Genomic DNA, 11,603 nt, shown 5'->3' with positions numbered 1-11,603 from the left:
ATGTTTTGCATTCTCCCATAACCAGCCATCACAGTTCTGACAATTAAGATTTAAAACTTTTGCTAAACTACCACTTTAAAAAATTTCAACCTTAGGAAAACCCATATCAAAGCTGCTAACTTTGTAACTCTTAGCAGTAAAGACAGGGTACATGAAAAGTCGGCTTTAAGTTTGGCTTTAGCTTCTGAAAAGTATTCTAGGGTTCCGTACCACAAAAGTTAGTGCTAACAAAATATTCCACAGAAAATGCCTAAATTGATTTCACAGAGTTGAGCTTAAATGCAAAAAGAGGAGGCTGGTTGCTGTTGTGTGAATAGTCATCTATCTTGCTTTACACATGCATCCCACTTTACAAGTACTTTTTGCTTTTAAAATTGCCGGCCGTTAATTGCACTGAGTTGAAAAAAAAGTTGCCCTTCAGTTGACTTAACCTACCAACCACACTCCTTCGTTTCCATGTATGTGTCTGTGCAAATGTTCAGCTCTCTCGAGGCACAATGCAACAGGCAGAGCAAGCTGCTAGGGGCTTTCCTTTATCCTTGCCTCTTATTCTTCTCCCAATATTTGGAGTTGGAGTTCACTTGTGAAGTGTCTCGGTGCTCTCATTGTGTAGGCCTATCAAGATAAAGTTCTGTTATGAAATCCGAATGGGAAACCATGTGTAATACTACTCGCACCGGCCAAGAAGAAATGAAGATGCTTGGTTTTTTTAAAAAATAGTTTTTGGTAATCTTTTGAGGGGATGGGGTTTTAATTTCAGAAACAATCTGCACAGAGATCTTAGTCTCTTAGAATCCTGGGGTTGAAGTGTTATTTTTTTTCCCCATTTCTCTTTGCATTTTAAAGGTTTGAGAAATATCTTGTATCTTTTTCTTCCCATTGCCCCTGGAATGGCAGTTGGAAATTCGGACTTAGTTTAGTGCTTCTATGAAATGGAGGCTCCAACGTATTCTGAAATACCATGGTGGTTCCCCCATATAGTCTTCCTTGCATTTTATCTAAAACAAAAGGACTAGATGAAATTACAGTTAAAAGGACCCTTTTAAAAACCCGTACATACTTTTAAGACATTTAATGTGGTTCAAAGAGCTTAGAACGCAGCTCCAGCATAGGGCTCTTGGGCTAGATAACGTCATTTCACTTGAGGATGTTTCTTCAAGTATAAAATGAACAGTACAACAGGTGATTATTTCTAAGGTCGCTCTAAAAAAATTGACTCCTCCAAAATAAAACCTTGAACTAAAGTGGGGCCACAGAAATCAGAAAGACGGGTCCTTTACAAGGAAGATAAAGTAGTACCTATCAGAGCCTCAGTAAATCAGACTTGAGAAACAGCCCCGCGAGGACCTTGAGCCTGTCGGATCTCCTTGCAAATCTCAAGATCGCCCAGTTTTGATTATGAAAGTCTCCGAAAATGTTTACACAGTCGAGTGTTTCCTGTTTCCGCAGTTAATTTTTTTTAACGTTTTTTCTTCTTTTGGTTCTTGAAACGGATTTCCTTTATTTGCACCAGTTTCTATTTCTTAGTGTGCAATTTCTAGAGGTCTCACATGAAGACTTCACTATCAACGTCTGTCTTCATCAAGTCGACGACATCAAAAGTTATTTATCACTGGAAAGTCTACTCTAGGATCCTTGTAAGTTTTCTGAAGAAGTTGAAGAGCGTGTGGAAAACTTATCCCGAAGTCTGACTTAACCCTCCAAATAAACAGCCAGCACTCCATAAAAACTTCCAATGAATGAGTTAAATTGCACCCATTCTTTTGACTCTCTTAAAACATCCCTTCCAGAGACTGTCAGAAGGAACTCCCAAAAGAGCAGGTGTTGTTCCTTCAGAGCCACCTATATTTCAGCACAAATATTACTTCTTGCTCTGATAGTTGGATCATCAGAAAACCCAAACTTCACAGTGACCGTGATTTCAAGTTCGGTACCGATTCGGCGCTCTCCAACCCTCGGTCCTCCTAAGAACCCAAGTTGAAAGAAGCCTTGGAAGGCTGCAGACCAGGGTGCTCGGGAATCGCCTCGGAAATTGGGATGGAAGGAATGCGAACGTTACAGAGGTGGATAAAGAGGCGCCTGGAGATGGAGAAGTCTGTCCGGGAGCTACAGTCTTAGGTCTGAGTGCCCCCAGGAGTGGAGGAGATTCGAACAAAGCCGAAGACAGGAGCGCCCTGCGCGGCTTGGAAGATAAAGCCGGGGGCGAGGGGCATTAGGATGGAAGGAGCAACGACTTGCAAAAACAACAACAACCAAAAAAGTCTTCTTCTGTTCTGATGCCCGGTAGAGAGGGCACAGGACGGCCACCCAAAGAAAACGACCTCCCTCTCCCGGCAGCGCTGCCTTCCCGCTCGGGGAGCCTTTACCAAAAGCGCACGTTAAGGAGGAGACGGCCCCTCTCCCTGTCCTTGTTTTGTACCAGCAGCTCCCCGAGGAGGGCAAAGAGCCACCGCGCCGACCTCGGTGGCCGATGGCGCCGCGGGGGTCGGCCCGGCCCAGCGCGCGAGCCCAGGCCGCGGGGCACCGGGAGGCCATTTTGCGCGTGCGCCGCTCGCCGCGCGCCGCCCTCGGCTCGGCGGATTCGGATCCCGCCAAATTTGAAAGCGAGATGCTCAGGCCCTACGGGGCTCGGGAGGCGGGGAAACGAAGTCGGTTCTCCAAAATTGGACCCCGTGGCCAGCGGCGGCGACAGCGGGGTTCGCGTGGCCTCTCGGGGAGGCCCCCCTTCCCGCCCAAGGCTTCTCCACCGGGCGAGACACCGGCGGGGCCGAGGCGCGGCGACCGGCCTCTGGGCCGCGAGCTCGGCGCGGGCAGGGAACCGACCCAGGTCCGGGGAGGCGGCGGCTTCGCCTGCAAAGCCCACCGAAGCGCATTCCCGCGGGGCCATTCCGGATCATCGCCTCGCGTTGCCCTCCACCCTCCTCCCGTTTCGAATCTTATGCTCCTTCTCCCTCAGTTACAGGGTGTCCTTGGAGTTTGGGTTTTTGTTGGATAGATTGTTAACTAAATTATAAATGAAATATAAAATTGCCATCTTGAAGGTTCCCGAAGGCTGCGCTTCGTGGGCGGCGACTGGAGAGGCCGATGGGAGAGGGTCCTCCAGTGGAGCTTGTTTAATGGGTAGAACGGGCTCTAATCCCCCCGGGAAGGAAAGTTCACGGGGTGACACTGCCGAGGAGGGGGTGGCTGCGCCGCAGGAATCTCAAGATCTGGGCAAAGGACCACACCTGGGGCCCCAAGTGCGACGCCTCAATGCGTCTCTGGCCGGGGCGAACCTGGGATGCCCGGGTCTCTGGCACCCCCGGCGCCCCCGCGCCCCCGGCGGGGCAGAGTAGCGGGCGGTCCGTGGTGGGGATGTCGCCTCCGAAAGCCGCTGGGACGCAGCCTGCTTCCTGCGGAGCCCGTGTCGGGCTGATCCCCAGGGTATAAACGCTTTTCTGACTGCTGAGTCGCATGTGCTCCAAAAAAACGGGGAGAGGAAAGCACCACCTGGGGAGGAGGGTCGGGGTGACGGCAGAGAAGTGAAAGCGGCCTAAAATGGGCGACGCCAGGCGAGTCGTCTTTATCAGTGCAGCAGACTGCAGGAGCCGCCATTTGGTGGCGGATTTCGGTATTTCAGTAGCACGTTGTGCTGAACGTCACAACTGGCTTGCCTACGTGGCGTGGTCGTTTTTAAACCGCGGGTTTTAAAAATGCAAATTTCCTCCTGGCCTTCCTTCCCCTCGCCCCCCGGCGACATCGAACCCCTCCCCCACCCCCGGTGGACCGCTCCAGCCCTCGATCCAGGGCGGGGACCTACTCTCGGGGCTACACCGGCCTCCACTCGTGCCCGAGGGCTAGCGTGGAGCGCGATGGAGCCCCGCAAAGAACTAAAGGGGTTTTTTCCTTCCCGTTTTTCCGAGACTGCAGGATCCCGAGCCCAGAGCGGAGAATCTCATTTCCTTGGGGTCCTGACCGGCATTGTCTCCTCGCCGGCCCGTGTCCCCGCCCGGGTCTCCCGCCTCACACCTCTCAGCTGTAGGGAAGGGACCCGGGGGCCGAGGCCTAGCGGGGAGGGACCCACCCGACGAGAGGAGCCTCCTCGGGGAGTGTCGGGTTAGGATCCCGCACTCGCGCTTCCAGCCCTGCCCGGAGCCTTCCAGGGACCGGGGAAGCTAGACAGTTCTGGGGAGTTCCAGGAGGTCTGCTGTCCCACCCAGGGTCGCCGAGTCTTCGAGGGTTTCCATGAAAAGCCTCGCAAGCGCGGGATGCCTCCTGAGCGGAGAACAAAGGGCCGAGGGGGAAGGCGGGCGAGTCCGCGCGCCGCTGCCCTCTGCCCAGCCCGGCTCCGGGTCGGGGGCGCCAGCAGGGCTGATCCCGGCCCGGGAAGCAGCGGCGGGCGCCCGGCGGAGGCCACGGCCCCGCCTCGCTGGCGGACCCAGGGAACCCAGTCTTCGAGCCGGAGCTGCCATGTTGCATTCACGGAGGGCGCCCGTCATTTGACGCTCGCGAGGCAGCGACACCCCCAACCCGGGAGCCCTTTGGCGCTTGGTGCCTGCCGCACAGCTGCGGTCAAAGCCCGAAGGGAGCGCAGGGCGCGGGCGGGAGCCAGAGCCCTGGGGGCAGCGGGCGCGGCGCCGCAGCCGCTTCCTCTCGCCACCTTCCTTCCAGGGGCTGCGGGGCTCCGCGCGCGGCGGAGGCTCGGTTGCCAGTAGCAACCACACGACGGCGATTTGCAGCCAGGGCCGCCGCCGCCGCCGCTGGTACCGCTGCCTCCCCGCACACCTCGGGGTCGAGCATCTGAAACTCCGGGGGTTGCCCTCGTTGACATCTCTCGCCCCCGCCCCGGGTCCTCCTCCTCCTGGACCCTCAGCTGCGCTCAAAGGCCAGCTCCCCGGGCTTGGCCCTGCCCCCACGGCAGACAATAGGGGCGGCTTGGAGCGCACGCTGCAGCGAGCGCTGCGCTCCACCGGCACCTGAGCCCCCCATGCAGGGGCACTTTGCTCAGCCCTAGCCCCAGGTGTCCTCATCTCCAACCTGAGCCGAAATGCTTTGTCAATGGCCAGTCCCTTAGAAAGCTTTTCTTGACTTCAGAAATACGGATGGTGGTCATGAAAGAAGTCAAGACAAGACGCCCACTCCCTTTCTGGTAACATCGACACAAAGAAGAGCTTAGGGTTGTCTCTGCTTTTGGTAACGGTGGCTTCCCTCTGGGTTAGAGTCACAGGCAAACGCTCCAATCGTCCCTCTTCTTTGTCTTGTCTAACCACGAATATTTTGCATGAAATCCTAACATACTCACTTGTGTTAGCTCAAACATTACATCCAGATACTTGTTCTTGTCATATACAAGTGGATGGAGCCCTCTTTTCTCCCTCATTTCATTTGATGAACCACCGCAGCCCTTGCCAGTGTGGACTGAGTGGTCTGAGACGTAAAGAAAATGATTGACATTAACTGGCAGGAATCTTTTTGCCTTTTCTAATATCTGTAGTTCTAGAACACCGATTTAATTTTTTAACAGAACGCTTTCTAGCTTTTTAAACAGTTTTTTATTGAAGAAAATCTTCAAAGTATCCAGCAAAGTGTTTCATTTAGCTCGTAGGATAACTCGGGAAATATGTGCATTGCCAAATTTCTTCGCTCTTAATAATTGTCCTGGCTTTAAATAACCATTAAATTAGCTGAGTGTTCTTCACGGATTGAAATTTCATGTAGATCACAGATGTGTTGAAATTTCTAAGTTTTAAGCTCCTTGAGGACAAGCACCTGTCTTATTTATCTTTGTATGCTCTGGAGTCCTTTTAACATAACTCAATAAATATTTGTTGAATTTCCAGAGGATTCTAGAAGTTCAACGGCACTGATTAGAAAAAACCCCCACTAATAACCAGACAAAGCTTAGAATCATTAATGAGTTCAATGAAAATCTAAACATTTTCCAAGCAGTGGCATTAATCAGATATCCTCATTCATGCATATTTTTACCTAATTATATTTCCAGTGTGGTAGATCGTACTAAAAAAAATCTGACGTTTCCAGAATTCTAAGAAGAATGACACATTGTATATAAGAACTATGAACTTTGCTATTTTCCCACCAAAAGTGGCTGAAAGTTGTTTAAGTAGCCATAAGTAAGATAAGATTTTAAAGTGACTTTCATACAGCACAGCCATGGCATTAACTGTCTCCACAGTTCAACAGGAATGCTTGAGGGGCTAGTATTGCATATTGCAAATCTACTAAGACAATGCACCTTGAAATATCCTATTTAATTTAAGTAATCTTTAAAATATACTGAAAGTAGTTAATAGGTCTTAATCATATCTGATGGTAAACTCAAATCAACATGCCTCCTAAAATGACTCTTAGGTATGATGCTATAAAAGGGGTTTACCCTTAAGCTTCACAAAATGTCAAGTTCATTAAATAAGGCAGTTTACTTCAAAGAAGAAAGTTAGCACTACTTGGTTCCTGGAGGCAACATAATGACCTGTAGCTTGCCCAAACACCCCACCACCACCTTAAAAATAGGAAAGCAATGCTTTAGTGAAAAGTTCCCTTCTATGGTCTTTCAAGAAAGAAAAGCTCCAACAACTTGCTTTGGACCAAGTTAAAGAGATTATCTCCCTTTTTCATTACGACTGTGTCTTTCAATGAATGAAGGATAAGATCAAAGTGCATTCATATTCATGTGAATTATCGCTATAGACTTGAATAATGATGGATTCCCTTGTTTTATTTAAGCTAAAACCAAAAATGCTGCTGCTTTTGAGTCGACACCTCAAGGCTGTAAAGTTTTTTCCATGAGGACTCAAAAGCCAAGCAATTAGGTCTGACAACCACGTCATTTCTATAATGTATTTCCGCACAGAGGACTTTTTATTGGAATTGGTTACATTTCTATAGAATCTTACCATGCAATTTTTGACTTCTTTCCAACCTTTTGAACAAAACTCATGAGTTCAATAAACACACTTCCAAAATACTTAAATATAAATTGTACTGAGAAGATACAGTGATGTTTAGAAAGCATTTAGCTGTTCACGAATCGGACAATGTTATCAGTAATAAACTCAGGAGAGTGTTTTTCCTTTGAATGTGATTCATTACAGTTTGTTTTCTGGTGTAACTGAAGAACTCAGAGTAAGCTTGGGAAAATGTGTTTAACAGCTGTTTTTTTCTAAATATGCCCCATGACAATTTTCTGAAAATATTTTCACTTGGGTTCTCTTCACACTAGTCAATCATTTTTTAAGGAGAAAGAAGTTAGTTACGAGAGCCGATGGACCCCACTCACTTTTACCAAAGGATCATTCTGCTTGAATTATTCACCAATTAAAATCTTTATCACTTTGGAGAACACTTCTAAGGAAATTCATTACAATAAAGTAAATTTACAACAAAATAATATAAGCAACCTTTAAAATAGACTTAAGAAAATGCATTGTCATGAACTTTAAATATACAATTCATATAGGCTCTCTAAACTTAAAGAGAGATCCTAGTGCAACACATGTCTATTATATTATCATGGTCAGCAATGGGTTCTGGGAATATCCTTCCTGGAAAGATGACTGATACCGGTTAGTTGGTATCACTCTTAAACGTTTGCCATGCGTTTAAAGCATTATCCATAAGCATCATATTTTTTTTAAAAATCAATGATTTTCTATCCAGTTGTGCTACAAGAAGTCTCTATCTTCATTGTCCCATTTGGTGTCTTGATATTGCAAGGCATTCTTTAAGCCAAGAGTTTGTTAGGAAGATTGTTTCTTTTTGGGATTTAACCATAAATATATTGACATTAGTTGTATACTTCCAAGTTTGTTTGTAAATTTCCAAGACTTTTGCCCTTGATTTACAATTAAACTGATAAGCAATCACGTATTATTTCACCAAGAACAAAAAAGCACTTCTAGAATAAGGAGCATTTCTTCAGAATTTATTTCCTGTCTTAATAATGGGAAAGGTCTTAGTATTTTAGGTAGTCATGAATTTTTTCTTATGTTATTCATATGAGAACCTTTTAAAAAATAAATATGGGGTAACGTTGGAGTAGGAGGTAAATTAAAGTAATCCAGCTTTAGCAATATTCAATGTTTCTTCTGAAATATCAAAAATTGACAGGAGTTGTGTTTTATACCTTCCGTGGGCTAACAAGGATGCAAATTGTAGTGCAAGTATCTCCTCTTAATGAATGAGATGCTGTGCCACCGCGTCTTCCAATCGACTCTACGTTTTAGCGGAGTTCACTCTCCACTCTGATAATCTCTCTGGGGGAACCCGACATGCAGAGTGGATAAACAGCCTACGGTATTTTTGTGAAAGCAGAAACTATGATAAACCTCCTCTCCGTACTTTTGCAGTATTTTCTACGAGTAGGAACACACAGTCAATTATTCTTCAGAGTAATCAATGAGCAAGAAGTTTTGGCTTGGGACTTGATATAGCGAAATGACGTCAAAAATTTTAAAAAAAATTGAGGCTGGCACATGCGCAGTGAGAGGCAGCTGCTTTTTTTTTTTTTTTTTTAATAAGCTTTTGGCTCTTCACCCCGCCCCTGGGATCTGGCCTGCGCAGCGGGGTCTGGGAAGCTGGTTGATGTAAGGCGGTGCAGGAGTCCCATACCCGACCCCCGACCAGAGAGTCCGAAGCCCCCCTCGCTGCCCCCACCGATGGGGCTCTTTCTAAGTCCTGGGAGGAGAAAGTCAGAGGGAGCAGGGCCGACCCGAGCGGCCGCGGCGAGCTTGTCTGGCTGCGCCCGCGCTTCGGGGCCTGGGCTCCCGGGGTTCCGGGCTCCGGCCGCCCCGGGCTCGCTCCTGCGAGTCGGCCGCAGCATTCCCGGCCCACGGGTCAGCCGCGCCGCGGGAAGGCTCGGGCCGGGCCCTCAGCACGGGAGCCCGCGCGGCCGTGCGGGGCTCGCAGGAGGCCCGGCCCGAGGAGCCAAAGCGAAAGGACAGAGGCCTTCTTTACCCTGCGACCCGGCCCAGCAGACGCCGGCTCGGCGGGACCGGCCCGGCCCGCGCGATCCCCGCCGGCGACCCGCGGAGCTGCCCCCTCGCTCGCCCCCGCCCGACCCCGCGGGAGGAGGCGGCCGGCGAGCCTGCGCCGCGCTTCCGCACGCGCGCCCCCGGGCCGCGCGCCCCCGCCGCAGCCGCCTGCCTGCCTCCCGCCCGCGCCCCCCGGCCGGCCTCTCCCCGCTGCTCCCGGCGGGCGCCCCGCGGGGTTCTAGTCCCAACGACAGCCTGATCCCGGCCCCAACCTATTCCCGGCGCCCCTGCCCCGTTAGAAGCTGCGCGGGGACAGCGGAGGTGCCGGCTGGACTACAGGAGAAGTCGAGGACGTCGGGGAGTACCACATTTCCCCCTGCGCTCCCGCCCCCTCATCCCGCTCCACACCCGACGCACTTGTCTGCCAGGCGGGGCCGCGCCGTCTAGCCACGAACCCCGCGCCCGCCCCGCGCGGGGACCCGCCTGCGGCCAGCTTTGCGGCGTCGGCCGAGAACCTTCCGCTGGGGCGGGCGGAGCCGCACCAGAGGGATGCTGTGGGCCGCGTCCGGATGCCGGCTGGGGGGCGTCCAGGGGTCGTTTCCCATGTGGCACCTTCCATCCTTGTCTCTTGGGTCTTGTACTAATAAAAAGGTGGGAAAGGGATAGTACCTACCTTCTTTGAGACAAGCCCAACAACGCCGAGAGTTTAAAGGAGTGGGGAGTCTGGGGGGTGATGAGGGGCAGTGGCCGATGGACTTGTGTGTCAGGGCGCTTAGAGGTTTCTATCTGGTGATGCTGGGTTTGGGTACAATTCTTAAGGGAAACTCTTTAAAAAGAAGATGTTCACATAACACACACATACGCCAAACAGCAATAATTTGGTTTTTATGCATGTCCCCATTGCCTTAGAAAATGTTATGCTGTGTTTCAGACTTCCACATTAGAAGCATCAATCACTTTGTGCTATATGGTGCCTTTGGAAGTGAACTTCTTCGTGTGTGGAATTCCCCTAATCATGGTTTACTTTGGGAGCAGACAAGATGAGTTCTCTCTCTCCTCCCATTGAATTACTGGAAAAGGAAGCCACGTACAGGTGTATCTTTAAAACTTTGAGGCCAGCTAAATCACCATCACCTTAACATTTATTGGCCATCACACTAAAAGAGACGTAAAACTTTCAAGTGTGAAGAGTTGACTTAAAAAGCCTTGGAAAACTAAATAGGAAATAAGACACAAACACAAGTATAGAATTATTCATCTTCCTCTCCTGGATGGAATTGTCTGAGTCTCTTCTGCTCTTCTGACAAACTTGCTGGCACAACTGGATGGGCAGCTGAGACCTAAACATAAAATTCTGACTTTTCCCCCCAAAACAGTGGCAAAGCAACATTTAAGATGTCATATGTTTGCTTTCATCATTATATATAATATTTTGAGTCCACTAACTTGGTTATGGCATATGTAATGCCTTTATTTTCAATTCAAGTGTGTAAATATGGAGTGATTTCAGTAATTTTAGATTTGGTGTTGGCAACACGATTATTGTATCCTCATAACTTGAATAATTACCTGCAATTGCCAAATGAATGCCTATTTAAATACAAACACTATGTTTTAATTCTTTGGGAGAAGAGGGAAGGACATTTCATATCTAGATAAAACAGCTATTTTTTTCTTTAAAAAAAAAAACAAGAATCCTTTTATTATTTAAGTGATGTTTTATATATTCTCACCTCTTCACCTAAGTTACCCTAAGTCCCTCATTTTTGCTCCCAAAGCACTTACAATGCTTAGAGCAAGTACAGCCCTTAAAACAGGGGCAGGCTGCAGTATATGCTTATTGAATGAATTAATGCTTCATTTACATGTTTATCTCCTACTAGATTTCATGTCCTAGAAGACAGGCACATTCTGTTATTAGCAAAGTGTCTGGCATACATTGATATTTAGTGTATTTTGCTTGATGGACTATATATACACTTGATCCTCCTCAACAGCAGTTTTTAAAATGTGGATGCTAATATCTAATTAGCACATATAAAGCTTTAACTTTTAAAATTCAGCTAGGAACTGAAGAAAAAATACATGTATGTTAAAATTAGCAAAATTTCTTTTAGGCATGTGTAGAATGTATTCCCATGATGATGGGATTTTTCTGACTTCCCAAAGGAGGATTTTTGAACTGGCTTTATCTGTCATCTTTTTGAGTCTCATTTTCATAAATAGAGGAATTAAATGCACAAATGATTCTGAAGGTACATATATGATTAGCTTTTTACAAAAGGAGCCAAAGGCTTCCAAACAAATCTTTCATGGAAACACTTTTGCAAGTTGTTCAGATAATGTTTCATTCTCAATCAAATATATAATTTAATGTGTCAAGTACATTGTATCTCCGTACTTCAATTCATCTAGTACTTTAAGAACAGTAATCTTAAATAGCAGTCTGGGTTTTTTTTTAACTGAAATATCCCTTTGAATAGTTTTCTTTCCCACTGCTTAACTGGTAGAGGTGCGCATGTGACCATGGGGCATTCAATTAACTTTGTAAAATAGAATGGTATTTTAAAGTTAGTAAGTTGAAAAGTTGGTCAGAAAATATAGATTTGCTTTCATGTCAGTAAGAGTAAT

The sequence above is a fragment of the Equus przewalskii genome, chromosome 30 (assembly GCF_037783145.1).
Source record: "Equus przewalskii isolate Varuska chromosome 30, EquPr2, whole genome shotgun sequence".
NCBI lineage: Eukaryota > Metazoa > Chordata > Mammalia > Perissodactyla > Equidae > Equus > Equus przewalskii.
Note: the sequence above shows the minus strand (reverse complement) of the source record.